Genomic DNA, 21,987 nt, shown 5'->3' with positions numbered 1-21,987 from the left:
TAGGAGTAAAGTGCTTGTATGTGTGCGCATGTGTGTGACCGTGTGGTAAATCAGCCAATTCTGCAATGAAAGTGACTGTCAGCCCCGGACTATTGCAGGGATGTGCTGATAGAGAGGTTTGAAAGTAGCAGACTACTGCCTAAGGCCTGGAAGAACTTGGAAAGGAGGGGGGGGGGGTGAAGTAAATCGTGGAAAGGAGGGAAAGCAACATAGATAAAGAAAACAGGAGTGCGGCAGAAAATAAACATGAAATAGGGAGGGGATTTGAGAGAGGCAGGAGCCAAGGTCAAGCGAGGCGAGCAAGTACGGAGTGAGAGATAAAGGTGAGAAAGGTATGAAAGGGAGGGTCAAAGCAAATGAGTGACAATGTGAGCGGAGAGAGAGAGAGAGCGAAAGAAAGAGAGGGGAGAGAGAAATGATACAGGATGCAAGCCCATGGGGGGGTGGAGGTTGCGAGTGAGTCCTTGCATTATAATTTGTTCATTAGGGAAGACCTTGGATGAAAATGTTCTCTCCCTATAAGGTGATCTCATGACTCCTCTTCTTTCTATCCCAGCCCCCCTCCCTCCACCCCCCTGCCCCCGCAAGCCAGTGTGCTTAGTTTTCTCTTTTATTCCTCCTCCACGGCACTGTTCTCTCATTACAGAATCCCTACTCAGCAATTCGAAGACATGCGGGGGCATGGTGAAGGAGGGAGAGAGAGAAGACACAATGACAACATATGGCCCACGTGACCTCTTGCCCCAACCCCCAGCCCGCCTCACACATCTTTCATGTGCACATCAAGTACAGTACAGTATTTGAAAGATGTCTCTGTCCCTAATGGGGGGCTCGAGTGCGCCACACTTAATTCTGATAAATACCTCCTTACAAAGGTAAATGAGAAAGGGAAGTGATTCTATTAAAGGCATGCCGTTTGGCAAACAAGTGTGAAATCAATAGGGAGTACCGTGAAACACATAAAAGTGTGCCACAGCAGATGCAGACTAAATAACAGCAAAGGGATTTTGAAGCGAAAAAGCTTTTAATAATTTACCTTTGCGAAAGAACGTGACGACACTGGATGCATCGGAGATGGCTTCGTGAAAATCTTGCAAGGCAGAAGGTGCAGACGCTTTGGCTCCTATTTTCTTGACAGAATTCACTGGTCTGGAAACATATGTGGAGCTGCCGACTAAGAAAGATCGTGGGAACTATGAACGTAAGCAAATCAAGCCCTGTGCCTTACACCGTATAGAAATACATCTTGGGCACATAGATTCAAGTCTCAGTTGACATTGGCTAGGTAACAAATCAAACAGTCATGAGACAATTGTTTGGTGCATCTCTTTTTGTGCAGAAAATTTAATTACTTCCCAAAAATTTCAAATTTCATTCAGAAAGTTACTTCATTGTGTTGTGAATCGTTCTGAATCCATTAAAAAACCTCATAGTGTAGGCATAGTTGTATGATGGATGCCATTCCTGAAACAAACCAGCCACAACAGTGGCTGGTAAATGATAATAGCGTAACGGGTCTTGCCAATGGACCCAAAGTCCATGGGTGCTACCACAATCGACTCAACAACCTCAAACACCTTGTGGATCTATGAGAACGGTATCGCGTCAACACTGCATGACCTCAACTCCCCTCCGCCCCACCAGCCTTGTATTATGTTCAGAAAATAAAAACAGATGGTTAGTACATCTCAGCACACTACTGACAGTAAATTAGGCGTCAGTTGCACGTAGTGTATGGCTGACCTTGGCTATACGTCTACATCGGCAAATACTTCACAAGAAAGTGAAATAATAGTCGAACAAATTCAAATGAATGCAATGATTAGCAGACATTCTCAATCAATATTCAATTAAATACGGTGCAAAGGCAAAATGTTCAATGTTCAAAATATCCATACATCCATTTTCGATACCACTCGACCTAATTTGGAGCACCCAAATGCAAATCTTAAAGCATGAGTTGAAGGTCCATTTATTGAGGTTGGCCAGGCCATGTGCGATAATGCTGTAATATTCTAAAACAAAATGTTACTGTCATTCAAAATAACAAAAATATGGTTATTCAATTACAATGCTATTTAATTTCCATTTGGACATAATAAATTAAATAATTAATTACATGAAAGAATTTAAATAAGTAGTTGAACAAAACAAAACATGACTCCTGTCATGAAACGAAAAAAAAAATATCAGGTGGAGTTTAAGAACACTTCTCTTTTAAAATCTAAACACAAAAGAAAAGAAAACAAATGTCACAAGAAAGAAGGAAAAAAACAAAACAAATGGTCTTTACACTTAAAGTGTGTGTCATTGTTGATTTTCATCGTCTACTTTTTTTACTTTCTGCAGTTCTTTTGGAAGTCAACCTGGAATATTTTTGTGCAATCTAAGCTTCTACTGCTGTCAAAGTGGTCGTCATGTGACATCTTCCAAGAGTGAACGTTCAAAATTGTGCTAGCAGCAGTGACTTTGAATGACCCATGCTGTGTAGTGGAGGTTATTGCCCACTGTTGCTAGGTCAGGTAAGTGTGACTGTTTTCACATCAGCGTGTCAGCCGGAAAGAAAATAAATGCACTGAGGCAGATACATGTTTAGTTTTTTTGGCTTTACTTCATTTCTTTGTTTATGTCCAATGTGTCCAATGTGTCTGTATGTGTTTCTAAGAAAGACTAACAGATCACGGATTCCTAAATGAACCAGAAAAGAAAACAAGAATGAAATCAGGACACGTTCAAATGCTGAACACTGTTAAGTTTGCAACGTTGACTGTCAGTATAGCACTTGCGCAGTAGAACATGAATTGAACGCCGGCAAAACATTTTTAAGCGGAAAGCAAGACAGATTTGCCACTGTGTTTTAAAAACAACTAATTGTTAAGCTTCGTATGGGAAAACATGTCCTGTTATTGTGTGATGATCTGCTTTATTTGGCGCTGCGAAATGAAAGTGGGAGACAGGTCTTCACTGTCGGCACTCTTTTATGAAGCCACACTCGTCACGTCACGTGCAAATGTGGCTTGACATGAAGCACTATAACTCAAATTGCTGTCATTGTGAACTTACATCTTTTTAGTGTATGTATGTATGTAGAGGTGGACAAAGAGTTCAAAACGTGTTTTTATTTTGCACCACAAACATCATAGGAATTGCAAAACCTTTCAGAAGAGTAGGTGCAGTATTGTAAACGTGTATGGCTTTGAATGCTGTACAATGGACATACCATTTCACAGGAAAGAGAAAATGAGAAAAAGATTCAGCAGCTTTCACCATGTGGACCTCTCTTTCCATATTTCATTATACAACACAGAATCACAATGACAGTTTAAATGATCAGGAGCAATCCAAAAAGATTGGGCATACTTTGCTCCATTGCATCTAACATCTCGTGGGATAAACCTTAAACTGTAGAGGTAAAATTCATAGCAGTGCAGGAGAGTGCCCATCACTCAGTATGGATCAATATAGCTCATAATAGATTTGTTTGGGTATGTTTCACGCTGCCGTCCATGCTCATCTTTATTGCGCATCCCTCAGCTCAAATATCCTCCCTTAGGCTCAGGTAACGTTTATTGGACAAAAACAATGCTTGTACGTTTGCAACTGACTATGGTAAGCACCCTCCGGGTTGTAACGATTTTGCCATTTTGTGGCAAGGTTAACAAAAGGAAGGAACAAAATAACATTGGTCAATTTCATGATGTGAAATAACAATAACTTTTGAAAGACTTAGTAGAACTCCTTCAGATGAACATTTAAATGTTGACTCTGCCCTGTAGCAAAAAATAAATAAATTAGGAAACGGGATTTATTTAGTCATTTTAACTCGTAAGTCAACTAGATTTCTGCCCTGACCAATGAAATGTTGTATACATATTCTTTCTATCACACACACCGTATTTTCCACACTGCTTTGGAGTATAAGGTGCGCCTTCAATGAATGGAAGAATAGAAGTGACAATCGTTACTGCGGTTGCATTCTGCATCCACTAGATGGAGATACGCTAAGGGAATACAATACAGTACAAAACAATACAGCTTTATATTTCGAGAGATTTCACAACCGCTGCAGCTGTAACAAAGCGCCTGACAGAACGTTTAAAATACTGCGTCCGAGAAATCAGAAGCGTGATCCATATATAAGGTGCATCGGATTATGAGGGGCACTGTCAGCGTTTAAGAAAATGGAATGCTTTTAGGTGTGCCTTACAGTGCGGAAAATATGGTGTATTTACTCTACAAAGAAGGGTTTCATCACCAGACAAAACAAAGGTAAGGAATAAGAATGTAAACAATGCTTTTGAAAAGACCAGTACAATTTTGATAACTTCCCTACGAAGAACCCGCCATAACAACAGTAGTACATGGTCAGTATCCTATTCCAACATATTTACTCAGTGGCACCACTCGAGATTTTAAGGGCGCATAATGATATAAACAAACATCTATCTAGCATCTATAGCGTTAATCCTGAAAGAATGAAGCCCTATCGTTTCCAGCCAATAAAATGAAATACGTCTACCGAGTGGGATTCCACGTTTCATGTGAAAGATGCTAGATGGCCTTTTGATGGCATAAAATACACTTTGGAAAAAGAGTGGAGAGGGAGGTGTGACGTCATGGGGCTCGTTCGAGAGCTGCACACGCGTGGACAATTCTAGAATTAATATGTCCTACCTTGCACACATGATCAAAAGAGTGCTGCTTTGGTCCGGTGCCTTAGCAGCTTAATTTACGAGTGCAGACTCTGCCTGCTTTGCCGGAGATGGCAATGGTTTGAGAGGAAGCGCAGATCCTCCCTTGGGCACTTCAATTTGGCTCAGACTTCTTGTTTGTTAAAATACTTTATATAAAAATGGTGGAATACTATACCAGTGGACATCTTGTTTATTGTTTTTTGTCGACCCTAAATTTTTTTTTTGGTGGGGGGGTGCATTGTGGCATTGTTGTTCTTTCTGTCCTACTCTTTGTTGAATGGGTGTATATTGTCTGAAAGTGAGTATATGCATGTTACACCTCATTAGACCCAACATGGACATACCTGTGTGTTGAAAACGTTGCCATAAAAGTGAAATATATCAAGCTAGAGGTGATTTTTTTAGTTCTGATTAATTTTCCAAAGCTAAACTAATAACTACCAATCAAGCCAAACTTGAAAAACCAAAGAAGTGTTCCCTTCAGTAAAATGAGCAGTGGAAAACAAAGTTAGCATTCAATGCTTTCTCATTCAAAATATTTTGGGGAGATGAAAAGCTGTGTTTGATAGGTCATGATTCCTGGGGTTAATAATTAAATAGCCATTTCAAGAAGGTTTATTTAATAACAACAACAAATGTATTTCATATTTAAAACGGTATTGAATCGGCGCGTCCTGGGTTAGGTTATTATAGGGTCACAACTATTTAGAGATCTAGTTAGAGACCTCAATGGGGTCTAGAATTCTCATGAGTACTGACATTATTCTGAATCAATGTCAATGTTGTTTGCCGTTAATGAAATTCTTTTGTGAATATAAAAGCGTGCACCACAGTGATCGTTTGTGGCCGCACATCCTTGTGTTCATTCAAAATGCACACAGCAGAGTTTACCCTGCAAAGCCCGAACAACACTGTGGGTGGAGGATAAACCTTGAAAATGAAAACAACATTGAAAGCGGTCGAAAGAAAAGCAGAAAAGATGACTGATATCTGAATACGTGCATTATGCTGGATGCCCTTGGGCAGCTTTAGAAAACAACACATACAGTCTACATTCATGTAATCATGTCACACACAGGAAAGATGTAAACACACACATGGCAGAAAGGAGCATTTCGATATCCGAAATTGGTTCAGTGCATTTGACCTTGGTCTGTGTGTGTGTGCGCGCGTGTGTGTGCGCTGTGTAAGTTCAACTGTCTATGTAGGTTTCTGTCATGCAAGTCTCAGAAATTTCTCATTTGGCTGTGTAAGCATCTTTTTATTCCTCATGTATTAAAGTTATATGTGATGGATGGAGCCAGAGGGCTGTGTGTGTGTGTGTGTGTGTGTGTGTAATGACAGAAACACGGATACGGGGTCCAAAGTGATAGTAGAAACCATGGAATGATGAGGAGAAGCATAGTGCATTGTGGAAGACGGAGTCAAGGGCAATGCCGAAGGAATATAAAACTTGCACGGAATTATGTGATCCTAGAAAACACCAAATCCACCTTAAGCAGACTTAGTGTACATTTCAGGAAGCCGAGAGTAAGTAAGCACAGACGCACACTTAGCACACACACACTGCTTTCCAAAACCCACACGCCTTTGAATGTAGAGTGCTGCGATGACAATTGCCAGCGGCAAGAGTCGTCCTATCTCATAAAACCCTAAAATGGAGAACAGCGGTGAAAAATGGAGCTGAAGAAATGAAGCAAAGTGCTGAAAATGTGATTTAAACACAGTGGAATCGGTCCGGTGAGCAGGCGTCGACACACAAAACAACACGGTTAGCCATGCGATGCCCCGTATGTCAGAATTGGTTAACAGAGCCGCGGCAGAAGCAAGACACATACTAGGGTGACCCCTGCGGCACAAGCGACATCAACATGCACACATAAACACACAATGTGAACTCTAGACATTGCCATGAGCGCTTTGAAAAACATAACCAAGCTAATATATCCATGAGAGGACTCCTTTTTAATGTGTTCGACGAAAAATTACATGCTCACTGACCAAGTCCCTTTTTGCAGAACAAGTGTATCTGGAAATCTAGGAACACGCATGATAAGAGATGCTGGGCTTTTGAACTTTGCATCCCTAATAGTCCGGATAGTGCTTTCCCTCTTTGGCCCAGTGGACAAGACATCCATGATTTCCAAATACAATTTAAAATGTGGACTGTCAGACCAAAGTACACTTTTCCACAACCCAATGTCGGATTATTCGGCATGTTCACGACTCACTTACCAAGTGCAATTCACTTGACACTCATGATTTTGTTCTCCGTTCTTGTCATAGTCTTAGTTGGTTCTTATTGTATTAGTCAATATTCTTAATCATAGAATTGATTGTTTTGCATTTTTCTCGTAATCAGATGTCCCTGTCCTTTTGACAAGCTATTTCCGCCGTTTCATATTTTCATGCCTTGCGCATCCGCCTTTCATGACTCGCGGTTATCCTGGCTCTGTATATCAGTGATCTCATGTGTACTTTATCAGTCTGATCCCTTTTTGTGAATACATTTTTTTTTTTGACAAAAGATTTTATCTTGGGCTATGTTTTGGGGATCCACTTCTATCCAGATTATTCTGGAGGACAACAATTTCTGGGGAAATGCGAAAGAAAAATCACACAAACCGTCAGCATTCATAAGACCCCCTGTGGGAAAATAATTTTGAAATCTTAAGGTGATTGAGCTGCATTTCAGTCTGTTCAAAATATTAAAAAACTAAATATTGAATTTGTTGATTGTTGTGTTTGATGTTTCCTCATTTTTTTAAATTTTTTTTTGCATGAGACCTTTATTCTCTGCAGTTCAGGTCTGTATAAACACTCACATGTGACTCCATTGAATGCATGTCTTAGAGTATTTGTGCCGCAGCCTGCAAGAACCGGTGGAGAAGAAACCTTTCCTTTTGACTGAGGAGCTCTGCCTTTGGGGGAATTCCCGCAGCAGCACCTTTCATTGACGGCCTGAGGCCACGTACTCACACAGAGTACGTGACCTGCTTTCATGTAACACCCAGAGAAATCCAGCAACAACACAATATAGATGCATAATTGAAAGTACTCCATGCAGTAGCTTTTTGTGTTTGTCTGTTTTCGTACAAATATGACGGGGCAAGGAAGAATTTCAGTTTGCATATCGTTTGCGCCGAACGTTACACATTACAGTTAAGACTGACAAAACCATTACACACTCCTAACATGCTAATTCTGTTTATTTTTAATCTGTGTTTGATTCGGCTTGATGCATTCTGCCACATTCATATATTAATAAGCGCTGTGGGAGGATGGTACACCTTTGAAATGGAAATGTATTTTAGCTACAAGCTTTGCTTTGTTTAAAAGTTTCCAAAAAATAGGCAAGAAATCGTTTTTTTTAAAGTGTATTACCAAAAAAAACCTGACATCCAGGATGCCTACATGGAGACAAACAACAACAATAATAACAATATGAATCATGGTGGTTCAGTGGTTAGTGTTTCGACTTCACAGTGCAGAGGTACCGGGTTCAATTCCAGCTCCGGCATCCCTGTGTGGAGTTTGCATGTCCTCCCAGGGCCTGTGTGGGTTTTCTCTGGGTACTCCGGTTTCCTCCCACGTTCCAAAAACATGCATGGCAGGTTAACGTAACACTTTAATTTGTTCCGAGGTGTGACTGTGAGCGCAAATGCCCAGGTTGTTCGTCTACGTATGCTCTGCTCAAGACGGCTGGGATAGGCTCCAGCACCCCTCCCCCTCCCGCGACCCTTATGAGGATAAGCGGATCGGAAAATGAATGAATGGATGGATGGATGGATGGATAAAAATCATCATAATAACAATAGGTCCCATTATTGTACTTAAGAAGCATGTTTTTGTGATGCGGGATCAAACCAAAGCACCCACAGAGACACACCGACATATTTTCGAACCCGGAAATCCTGACTGAGGCGGATCACAATTTCACCCTAGCACTGTGACACAAAATTGACACAAGTGCTGATGTTGCATTTAATTAAGATCATCTTTCTTTTTCGACAAGAAAGAAAGCATATGTGTTTTATACATGTACCGTATGTTCGGTCTTTCTTTCATTATTTGATATGAACGATAACAAGCAGTTACCCTGGTTTAAAATGTGTTATTCATCTCAACAGTTTTTTTTTATTGTGCTTTTGCAATCAAGCGATGATAACACGGGAGAAATGGAGAAATGTTCATGAAAGGTCAGGGCACAGGAAAGGAAGAAAAATGTTTTGGTGCAGACCAAAATGCAGGATTCTCCAGTGAATAATGCATGAATCTTAATGACAAAATTCAGGCATATGCAGGAGGTGGGTACAATTTGGTGCATTTCCAAATTAGTTTTTGATCCTTTTACGGTGGTCTGTGCTCTACTGGGTGTCATTCTTGCCGATTAAAATTCATTTCACGATGGCTGCACTGAAGTTCTTACAAGAAGTCTCCAGTCATACCACCTTTGCTTGTTTATGCCAAACCGGTAATCATTGGCAGAATGCTGACCCAGCAAGTAATTTTATGTTGCAGTGTGCTCTTTGGTAAGAGAAGTTTGTCCACAGCATCTGTGTTATGAATGAGCCCACTTCCACAGACACTATTACTCTGCAGTATATCAACATAACATTTAAAGACATCACTTCGTTTCCGTGCAGTTTATACACAATGTTGATGTGAAATAATCATTGGCACCTTGTCACTTTTGGAGCTTTACATTGCTCACTCACTTTCTTGGCTCCAATTTAAGGTTGAACCAACTCGCAGATGTATTAAAACTATGTGTTTACTGTCAATCATCAGTATTCTTGTCTTGAATAGCCTTCAGACCGAGAATGGTGTACTTTTGACTTGAACTTACAAAACAGCAAATCGTAATGAGGATGGAAGAACATCGATCCAGAGTCAAGTGATGGAAGTATATTTATGCATCACTGATATACTATTCATCTATGCACACCCTAATGTGTCTAACAAGTAAGTTTGTTTGGTGTACAGCAAAATGTGTCTGACATATCATGCTTGACAACGAAGCTAGTATCAGTACATTAATTCTAATATGATGTCACTATTTAGAGCTAGCGGTTTTATTTACTTAAAGCTATGGCCTCTCCATCAGGTTTGACTGTTGTAATCGCACCAGTTTTAAGGGTTAATCCCTTGGCCAATCCACTTTTGTAACGGAAATGTCGATCATAAATAAGCAGCTGCCAAATGTCTCTCTGTCGCCGGGGAGGCTGGTGCCGCGGTCGCGGTGTTCGCTCATCGCACCTATTTTCTGGATACATTTGTCAGGCTTCCTGCTGGGTGCTTGAGAAAACAGTTTAGTCTGCAGGAGCAGTACATGGTTGGCTCCGGAAATGTATACGATTGAGGCCCTTATCGTTTTATTGAATTAGGCGGAGCTGATGTTTAGAGAGCAGGAATGAGCAGCCATACTTAGAGATGGGTGAATTGAGGAAACCAACACTTTGGAGGTTTTTTTTTTTGGGGGGGGGGAATTTGCATTTTTAAAAGCAAAAAAATTTTGATTTGTTTGTAATTATGGTCGGCTTTCAAATTATAGGACCTTAGGGGTGTTGGAAAGACTGTGAATTTATAAGCTTTCCTATAATTGGTGGTCCAGGTCGTCCAGTGGTTAAAGTGGGTTTGATCCCGGCTCCTTCCTGTGTGGAGTTTGCATGTTCTCCCTGGGACTGTGTGGTTTTCTCCGGGTACTCCCGTTTCCTCCCACATTCCAAAACATGCGTGTCAAGCTGATTGAACACTTTAAATTGTCCCTAGGTGTAAGTCTGAGTGTGGCTAGTTGTTCGTCTCTGGGTGCCCAGCGATCAGCTGGCAACCGGTTCAGGGTGTCTCCCCGTCTACTGCCCGAAGACAGCTGGGTAGCCTCCAGCACCCCCCGCGACCCTTGTGTGGATAGAGCGGATCGGAAAATGGATGGTTGGAAGGATGGACAATTGATGATGATTTTCGCATCACATTGTGGCGGGGTGGGGAATGAGCCCAGATCCATAAAAAACTGTTCCCTGGTGAATAATGCATGAAACTTGATGCTTGTGTATTTTAGTAGGATTAAGTAAAAATACATACAATTCGGTGCTCAATTGATTTGGTTACAGCATTTTTTAAAAATAGATTTGTTTGAGCCCTTAGCCACTTCCCGTGAATGATGAATCCTGACAAGAACAAATAATGAAGTTCTTCAATGGACTGAACAAGAAAAAGGACACAAAGTCAGAAAACACCGACATGTGTTTGAGGACAGAGACTACTGGCCAGCAACTCCACAGAAGTCAAACCATATATGTGACCGTACAATTTTCCGTGGTGACCCCTAATTCCCCCGGCTCGTCTCTGGCTCCCAGAGTGACTCATGTGCACAAGCAGATGGCATGCATGCATCGTAAATCAGGTTTGATCTGTCAGAAAAGCGTGTTGCTGCTGTCAATCAGCAGCGTTTGAGTGTCAGACGAACGTTTGGAGTGTCAGGAGATGTGCGCACAATACTTCTCGCTTGTGTTGTGTTTGAATGATCACCCAGAAAGGGAGAAAGGATCAAAAAGGAATGTTCGTGTCTGTTTTTTAGAATGTGTTTATAGAAAGCTATACAGTCTCCACCCGTAATATTGGGACACTTTGAATCCATTTATCCCTCCGAGTAAATTAACTCTGATGTGAGGAGTAGAATTTGGAATCCGGAAGCAGACAGGACACCAAAGTGGCAAAGTAAAACCAAAATTACCCAACAAAGAACAAGGCTGGACTCGGCAGTTGTAGATGGACCGGCAAAAACGCAAGGGAGGATAGACATTCTGGCAAAGTGTGACTCACCAACCAGAGCTTCAAGACTGAAAAAAGCCAGGCCACGCCCAACCCTGTTACAAAATAAAGGACCAATGAAACTGACAACATAAAGTACCAATATTAATATGATGAACTCACATTTGTGAATGTGACATGGTATCCATTAGCTGTTGTTTTTTTTTCTGAAAGAAGATCAACTGGTTAGCATGATGGCTCACAGTGCGGTGTGTGCGCACATTTTCCACGTGCTTGTGTGCGTTTTCTCTAGGTACTCCGGTTTCCTCCCACATTCCACAATATTTTATGTATTATTGCTGCAGCTAGAAAAATATCATAACTGTCTTTGAGCAAACTTACCGCAATTCCTATACCTAATCTCAAGAATAATTTATTGAACTACATCTTCTATCCCTGTACATTTTTTGTAAGCATGAATTATAATGAGAACTCTAAAATTAATAATACCTTCGCTGTACACTGTGTCATACATCTGATTAGCAGTTTCATAATGACGCATGCCACGTCTATTTTGGTGTTACCAGTTGTGGCTCCGAGAAATGCATCAATATAATACAGAGCCATTTTAGCCATTTTTTAATGACAAATAACAACCATATTCCCACAATATCATTAAGGTTGTGATTTGTGAAGAAACCAACTTCAAAACAATGCATTGGAAACGTCCTGAAAGCAATCAAAGGCAATCTTGCTTTTGTGAAGGACCCACAATGTTGTGCTATAGCCCTGGGCAACTGTCACTATCAAGGCTTCAGCACTCCATCAGTGGGTGCCAACCAGCCTCCCCGTCTCTAGCGGGGTGTGCAGGGGTGGCACGTCTTTGTGTCTGTAGCTGTCTAATTAGCATGTGTTTTTGGAGACACATCCAAATATCTCGGGATGTGGGTGTGTTTCATAATAACAATTGCGAGCTACACTGTTGTTAAAATATGTTCAAGTCTCTTAAAAGCCACCTGTCAGCCAGACAATGACCCATGCCACAGTTAACACTGGAATATTCAAATATTCACTGAAAAATAGATAGCGCAAATATGAAAAGGCTTTTTGACATGCTAACAATGTAGTGAAGCCAGTTGTCTCTGACACGTTCATCTTTGGCGAAGAAAATGTTATTCAGAGTGTATCTCATTTGTGTATGCCGTACAGAGCTTTCATTTGTGTTTCGAGTTGTTCATTTTCACAGCAAAAAGCAGTGAAAAGTTACTCTAGATGAGGTTCACTGGGCATACCATTAATAAATTGACACCAATTTTGAGAGGGTAGGGAGGGGGGTGAAAACTACAAATAACAGCTGCTCTGACTTTTGGAAAAAGTACACATGCATAGCTCGTTGTTTTCTTCTAATGATTCCTGCTGAGACACAAAGCCTCTTGCTCACTGAGCCCCTGATTTTTGATTTTTTTGGGGGCGTGTCTTAATAACTGGAGCAGCACTCATCATGCTAAGCTAAATACCGAAAATACAAGTTTGGATCAACACCAATTGCACATCATGGACTGAAAGAATTTGAAAATTTGCTGCTTTAGCCTTATAATACGGTACCGGTTCGTCAAACTGTGTTGTTCCCATTGTGATTGTGGTCCCACTGGGAAGACTCCACATAATGCAGACTAGGAACCCTCGTGAGCTTGAGTGAGGTTCTTGGGGGGACCTTCCAGACAACATTCTCAGTAAAACCGTAACATTTTCTTTTTAAAATGACGACTGATCTCTGTCACCACTTTAACAACTGCCTTTTTCAGTTTGAATGACACTCCATAGGTTGGTGGCTTAGGTATTGGACCCGAGGCCAAAAGTTAAAATTACCGGTAGTTCCTTTTACAACCACTCAAGCCAGACATAATTCACAGAGGATCTTGAGGAAGAAGTATTCCTCTGCAGCAAAGCCTCACCGTGTTGGAGTTTTAATTTTAGGCCATGAGACTTGACGAATTGTTTCCCTGCGTGTGTGTCGAAATTCCATTTCATAAACTGTACATTGTGTTCAGTTAGAGGTGCGATCCGTTGTAAATTGTATGATCTTTGCATACCTCGTTTTTTCTCTTCAATCAATGCTACTTCCAATTCTCAAACAAGGCCTGTTGTCTTTGGTGAGAATGTGCAAGCAGTATGTCAATAGGAAACATCAGATTATGCATTTATTCTTTTCATGTGGCCCTCGCAAGGCTGCCGAGTCCCAAGTTAGTTTAGTACTTCTACCTAATTAAGTGTTCCAGGGTTTTAAATCCTTCTAAATTATTTCCTGTCTTTGTCCCCAACCTCCATTTCCTCGTTGTCGCGTGTTTCTTTGCCCGTAGGCATTGCCCTATCCCTCTCCGAATCGTTTTCCATTTCATCTTTGTGTTAAACATTCATATACCCCCTTTGTATTTTTTTGTCTTCCTTCATTTCATCTCCATTACAGACAGCTGAGCAAAGGCGCTTAGCTCTCACTCAGCGGCGGTTGATCAAGGAGAGCAGGTTCTAATTCTATGCTAGCACCATAAACACAATTTGATCCATGCGATCCATTATTTCAATCGCATATTTAACAGCAAGCGTTATCTTCATGCTTAATTACCAATTAACAGTGACCGATTAACTGACAATTAGCGGCTTAGACTAAAAATGGAAGAGTCCCAACACAAGGACACGTGAAAATTAGACAACGTTTATCTTGTGTGCGTGCGCTTTAATTAGGCTTGTGTGTGTGTGTGTGTGTGTGTGTGTGTGCGTGTGTGTGTGTATGCGTGCCAGATGGAGCATGACCTCATTGCTTCCATATTGCCGTTGTCATGTCAGTTTGACTGCGCACCTTCATGGACGATTTTTCATCCCGGCATCGCGAACCCTGTCACGTTTCAATCGCTTCCTCGATTAATGGAGACGCAATCCAGGACAGCTTTTCATGTCATTGGGGAAACATGACACAAACATGATATAAGACTTTACTTCCATTATATGAAAATCATTTAAAACCCGACAATGCACAATATATACGGCTTTTGATTTCCAAAGCTTCACTGCGGATATGTGTCAATAACTAGGATGGAATCCTTTCATGTTTGTGTTCGGTAATTGATGTCACTGTACGCATGTAAAAACCACCCAGTTTACAAATGAACAACATGTGGCTGCCATCTTGAAGGTGATGTAAAGTTCACAGTAGAGCAGCATGCCAGTCGAATCGGACGTAACGGGCGACCATAATGTTGGAAAATGTGTGAGTGTACATAGCGTCAGTAAAACGCTCCAGTTCTGGGTTCGCAAAATGTAATTTGGCGGTGAGGCGCGGGTGTTCTCTGCGACACCTTGGAACAGTGAGGTTTTGAAATACGCTAGCCTGGTGCACACATTTACATATTCCCTCATGGATTTGGAATTAAGTTAAAATTGAGCTCAGGAGTTTCTGCCTCTGGTGAATTAAATTTCTTATGACACTTTTCCTGCTGAACATGACTGAATTATCGCCCGCGTTAGTGTGTGTATGTGTGTGTGTGCACGCGAGCGCACGTGTGCACATAGAAATGTCTTAAAGCACCAACTCATTTTCAATCTAATAACTCATGATGGGCATGCATTACTCACATACCTCCACATGCATGCCTGCACAGTGGAAACTAAAACATTGAATCCAAAGTTCCTTTCTGAATATGACCCCCCCCCCCCAAAAAAAAAATCAGCAATTTTAAAGTTACAAAAAGTGCTGGGGTGATATCACATGAGGCTTCACCAGAACAAAGAAAAAAAAAACATTGTGGCTAAAACACAAATTCAAAGAAGGTCAAAATGTCACTTTAAATGGATTCAATTTCCATTATTTTCTCCTCCCAAAAATGGTTCTAAATCCCGAACTGACTGCCTTGAATTTACCAACAGGATATATACAGTATAATTGAGTATCAGTGGCGTAATCCTTCGAGATAACTTATCCTTAGAGATAACACTTTCCTTTCAGGTTTTTCAAGGACTTAACAGGAGTGAAATGGTTGAAATGAAGAAAAAAACTAAATGTGTGTGTTGTTTTGAAACGCAGAGTCTTTTGCGGTCATTTCAAAAGGAGGCTTGAGTGCACGGCAAGTTTGGATGAAGTTCAAAGGCGCTTGCCGCTGTGGTAACGTCACATATTTGTAGCGTCAAGCCGCAGTTTAAGACTTAACTTTCAAATCCAAGAGAAAGAGGACAGGACTGTCACACGGTTAATAAGCAACACCGTGTGCATATAGCGCACCAATACTATGATTTCTCCGAGGCGGCACATTTTAATGGCCTGTTCTTTTCTTAACTGTTGCATTTTGCCACTTATTGAAAAAAACCTACTCCAGTAAATTCAGAGTTAACTGAAAGGTTAGCATAAAATTAAACAACATTCATGCGTTCTGAATACGTTTGAGGGAATTCACTTTCTTGTACATTTTTTTCTTTCCAGCACGAGCTAAGCAGCGACACGGTGAGTCAATCACAGGGCCGCACATGTCATAATTTTAATAATCCATCAAAGGTTTGGACTGGGCCAATTGGATCCCTCTACCCCCTCCCCCCACACCTCCCCCACATTTAGACCAAGTGTGTGTTCCCACCATGCTAAAATTAGTTTGTTATGTCAATGACTCAGTTTCTACTGAATGAAGGCTCGCAAAATTTGTCAACATCTCTGTGACAAGCTCTAGAGCAGTCGGGATGTAATAACTTTTTACACTCGATATCAGGCTTGTACAACTTTTGCACCTTAAAAAGTAGAAATTCAGTAAATTCCGCAACTTTTTTCACTCATTTGGAACCCTGCGAGGTAAACAATGACACGGCTTACATCCGGATTTTTACAGGCTAACAAGCTTCGCGCAGCAAGTACATTCGTGGCCAATCCCAATTCGACCCCTGAGCTATTGTTTCACCCCTTCGCCCTTGGTTGTGCACGTTCACGGCAACAAAAGGGTGTCTCGCTTCTCAGAGGGCTTGGTGTCATATCAGGAAGTGGCAAAGAACTTTGACAACAGCTGACAAGAGGGCGAGGTGAATGCTTTTGAATACTTTTGCACACCAACAGGGCATTCAGTCTGTTAAAGCAATCACACAGTTTCGCACCAGTTATTTGTGATATTCGTAAATCAAGCCCTTGGGTTCTAAAATGTGTTCTTGTGTGCCATAGAAAATGGAAGGCAAATTCTGATTTAACGTTTTTTTGACAACCAAACAAGTCTGTCTGTCCTTCGCTGACATTTTGCCTGTGACCTGTTACTGAATTATTACTGTAATTCATTGTAAAACAATAATAATAATAATAAATTGTAATAATAAGAAGAATTAAATCCATGGAAACCTCTAGGTTTTTGTTTCCGTTGCATGGAAACAATTTGTGTCGGGGTCTGCCAAGCGTGCACCAAAAGCCCGAGGACACGGCCACTTAATTCCCGTGGAACACCCACAGGTCTCCTTTCGAAAGGATTGACCCCCTGCTCTTTCCATTGTTTCCTCTCCCATTGCTGTCTTTTCCCTCCAAGGTCCCGTGTATCCACGAAGAATTTGTGGCAAGACTCAGGCAGAAGCAAATCACTCAATTTCAAATACTTAAAATCGCGCAAGACGGTAGCCACCACTTCCAAATGCTCCATCATTACCTGCAGAAAAATCCACAATGATTGTATTATTTCTAGCAATAATAATATAAAGACTTTAGGGGATTGTTTGAGTTATATTCAGCTCAAACTCAGATCTGTGAACTTGGGAATAGCACGGAGAAGTGAACATTTTTAATATTTTCTCTCCCGCTTTGCTCGATTCAATTTCACTTTTCCCTTGAAGAGCCCATTTGTTATCACACTCATGGTATTAACATCCCGAAGAGATGAGACTTCATACTGAGCAACTGCCAGGATCTGAGCTTGACAAGGAAGAACGTTTTAAAGCATCAGTTTACTCATGTAATTGACTACTTTCGGCGTGGTACCACGTTGTTTGAATTACAGACTGTTTGCCCACAGTGAAGTGATTTGTGGGGAAACTACTTTAATTAATTAATGAATTACTTTCATTCATGAACCCTTCCCTAACTTACTCAGACTCGATCAGTCGATTTCCAACTTGGTTCAAATTACTCTTCAAGGTTGGGGTGACACAATTCAGACATGCATAATGGCCACAGTCCTCAGTGCCCAGCAGTGGAGTACACTCTGAATGAACTTTGAGCATTACTGCAAATCAACGATAAAAAGTGTCAAATGTGTCTGGAGTCAAAGAACAAGCCAGATGTTTTAATGTGGATTTCTAATTCAGATACATTTAATTTATGCGTAGGAGGTGCAGATGTTCGTTCAATGTGATCATTTGTCACTCCAGCTTCTGCTTTGCACTTATTTGCGTTGCATCCCCCCCACCCCTAACCCCTACCCCGCCAGAAAAAAAGAAGCAAGGATTAATCAACTGGAGCACAAACCATTAAAGCTTATTTTGAGTGTCATTTTCTTTTCTTTTCTTTTTTAAGCACCACAAATGTCATGTGTTTGTGTTGATGTTTCAAAATTACTTTCAGGTGATGTTGCTCATTATCAAGTTTTTAATTTGAAAGTGTCATGTGGTATTGGAAATGAGGTAGAGTCATTTTGGGCGCATACAATTTTGCAGACCTTTAACCATCCGCAGTAGGGAAACAGACTTCAAAAAGGCCTTTTACAACATAACTAAACCGCAAAGAGTCAGCTCGCTTATTTGTGCCGGTGCCGTTTTCCACTACGGCGCCACAGGTGTTTGGTCGATATTTACCAGGCTACCATTCCCACGAGAGAGAGAGAGAGAGAGAATGGAGATTGGAGGCAACTAAACAAAAGTTGGCTTGAAGAAGTGAAACACGATGGCACATGAATGGAGGGAATTAGTTCCACATGCGCGTGATACCTGAGCCTCGCACAGATTTTTTCAGAGGAGCATCCCTCTTTCTCTCTACCGTCCTCGGGTAGGTATTCGCCGGCAGTTTGAACTTGTGGTGTGCATTGCACTTAATAAATCATGTACTGTAAATGTGAGAGTTTTCTGTGCCAGGGTCAAACAGTTCAGAAAGTACAGTATAATATTTTTTCTTTAACTATAGCGTATAAGCAATGTTTTTAAGTTCCCTCAGTGCCATCGTTGAACACAAGAAAAAAAATTCACTGGCTTCACTTTTGTGCATAGTTATAGGGCCATTTTTCCCAAAACATTTTGATTTAACCATGAATCATATGGCGCGTACTGCACTGTCACATTACATTTGACAGAGATCCAACGCATGAAGTAAACACTTTGTTGCGGCCAGTGTTCTCCAAAATTCTCATGTCACTGTTAATATATACTAATAGGTGGCTCCATTAGTTTGTCACTACTGATGTCAGTATGCAGCAGAAGGGCGCGAGGTATGGCAACTGCTAATTGAATACCAACATCCCAGTGGGAAGATTGCCTTGCTATGAAATAAAATTGACCGTCCGCTCCCTCAGGAGCACTCTTTGTGCACAGAGGACCTTCACATGATGGTAAGTGTGGATGCGTTCATTATGACCTCGGTGCAGGTATTCAGCCAGCCAATAACAATTACCGTATTTTCCGGACTATAAGTTGCAGTTTTCTTTTTCATATTTTGGCCGGGGGTGCGACTTATAATCTGGAGCGATTTGGGTATGAAATTATTAACACATGATTATGTCATTTCACATGTATTTTCCACATTAAACCACAAGAGGGCGCTCTTTGCCTATGTTGATAAATCGACGACGAGTCTGACGTAAGCGATGTGGAAGAGGAAGTGGCGCATCGTCTACCTCCCAAGTTGGGGGAGTTATTTAAAAGTAGTTGTTTAAAAGTGACACCTAGGATGAAGATTTCGTTGGATTTAGAGATTTGGAGTGAAACTGATAGTTTGGTAAACTTGTTAGCATGTTCTTTATGCTAGAGTTATCTGAATTACTCGTATTATGTTACATCGTTACTGACATTACCAGGCATGTCAGTCATGTCACATTAGTATACCGTACACTTATTCACCCTCTTGTTCTTTATTTTATTTTTATTTTAAATTGCCTTTGAAGATGGCGTATGTTTTTGGTGTTGGATTTTATCAAATAAATTTCCCCCAAAAATGTGACTTATACTACAGTGCGACTTGGTTTTTTTTTTTTCCTTCTTAATTATCAATTTTTTGGCTGGTGCGATTTATATTCAGGAGCGACATATAATCCGAAAAATACGGTATGTGAACGTTTCAATCACAATTTCAATTGGGCATCAATGTTCACAAATAACCTTTCAATAGTCACCTATCAGGCGTCACGTTGACCGACTGGTTAAAGCGTCCACCAACTGGTTCGCACGTCCACCGACTGGTTCACACATCTGTCTCACAGTGCAGAGGTGCAGGCTTCGATTCCAGCTCTGGTCCTTCCTGTGTGGGGTTTGAATGTTCTCTATGGGTGTGCTTGCGTGGATTTTCATTGGGTACTCCGGTTTCCACTCACATTCCAAAAGCATGCATGGCAGGCTGATTGAACACTCGAAATTGTCCATAGGTGTGAGAGTGAGCAGGAAAGGATGTTCGTCTATGTGTGCCCTGCGATTGGCTGGCAACCAGTTGCCCAAAAACCACTCGGGTAGGCCTTAGCACGCCCGTGACCCGCGTGAAGATAAACAGATTAGAAAATGGATGCATGGTTAGTCACCTATCGGAGAGTTACAGTACTGTATTTGTCTAAAAGTCCAGGTTGGATCCAAAAACAGAGACAGAAGCAATTTACAAATCGGAACATTTAACGCTTCAGGAAACACACAGTAAGATTCAGTGACGTGATGTAGATACTGGCGACAGGTGAGAGGAAGACTGGGGATAAGATGGAGAGATACATTCAGCCAGGAAAGTGGGATTGGAGAAAATTATTACATTACTCAAAACGCAGTCAGGTGATTCCCTGTTGCACCTGCAGCACTGACTGCCAAAGACTAATGAGTGGCTGTGTTCGTGTGTGTGTGCTGACATTTTCTAAAGCACTTACAATTAAAAGCCTCCAGTTAACGTGAACAGAAGGACGTGGCAGGCTGTTATGGCAAAGGATGGATGAATCGAAGGATTTTATATTTGGATATAACAATTACTGGTCACCACATGAGCTACCACTGAACAAATTAACCAAAAGCAATTAAATACAACCGATTTGAAAAGGGCAAAATAACGGCAACCGCACTCAGTATAATGAAGCACAGTTGTTTTTGAATGTAAACTACAACCACGTGTCACGGGTATTAAAGTTCCGTTTAACATTGCGACATTTTCATAAAACCTTTCCGAACAAGTCCTTGGTACTATGATTGTGGTTTTAACACTGATGTGAAAAAATAAAGAAAGTGTCAAATAGAGGGGAAAAAAAACCAATTTGTAACCCACTGTAGACTACAAATAATAATACTAAGTGAATATATGTACTTTTGCTCATCCAAATAGATTACCAAATGTCGACACGAATTACGAATTTTGTTGGAAATGTGTTTCCGATCAACTCAAGTTTTTGAGGAACATTGCGACTAAGAGTATGATCTTTGTATGTTGAATTCCCAGTCACATATTCTTCCTCCTTATTCGTTTCTTGTTTCATGCTCTTTTTCTTTGGCCACCGGAGTTGTGGAGTCTAGATCTGTGAGGAGAAGGCAAGGACATGAAACTAGAAGAGTTTGGATGGTGAGAAACTTTACGGCTACATCTCGGTTTGCCCCAGGTAAAATATTATTTGAAAAACAAAAATCCTGAAATGATTCCACTTTTAAACTATCACTATAAAGAAAGCAAAATCCACAAACACAGTGACAAGTCACCCCCGATGCCAACTATTACTGTACCTTCATATCATGTGTAAGAAGTCAGCAGGAGTTGTGTTCAGTGTTCCAGACTTACAGCAGACAGCACTTACCTCACTCCATACACGTACGTATTTGGACATATTCGTAGAGCACTGGAACTCTTCATCAATAGTCTTTGACAACATTTATAATTGACACCTTCTTACGTCGACATTGCAGCCGTATTGGATGTGGCAAAGTTAAGATCCATGTGAAGACACCTTGTTAACTTGCTCCTTGGAGATATATCACTTATCAAGATCTCACTGGTTTAAATCCAAACCATTGCATTTGATTTGATGGTGTCATTCTAACTCAATTTTGCGAATGTTATGTGCTAATTTTATGGCAAATACAATGGACACATCCGATATGGCGTATAGCTTGGAATGAGCCACCTGATTTAATGGGTGTCTGTTGCAGGAATGAAAAAAAAATGAAAAAGAAAATCTATTTTCACATTTATATGTCCTAAGACTGCCAGGGTTTATTCTACTCAACTGGCTTTTAATTGCCAAACACTCATGCAATTTGTCCCTTCTTCCTTGGCATAGTGGAACACACTGGTGACAGTTTACAAAGAAATAGCTGAAGGTATGTGTGATAGTGAAAGGCCTGATATCTTGAAATAATGATGGCACCCTTGTTG

The sequence above is a fragment of the Hippocampus zosterae genome, chromosome 13, assembly GCF_025434085.1.
Source record: "Hippocampus zosterae strain Florida chromosome 13, ASM2543408v3, whole genome shotgun sequence".
Classification (NCBI taxonomy): domain Eukaryota; kingdom Metazoa; phylum Chordata; class Actinopteri; order Syngnathiformes; family Syngnathidae; genus Hippocampus; species Hippocampus zosterae.
The sequence above is the reverse complement of the archived record's forward strand: the minus strand, read 5'-3'. Positions refer to the sequence as shown.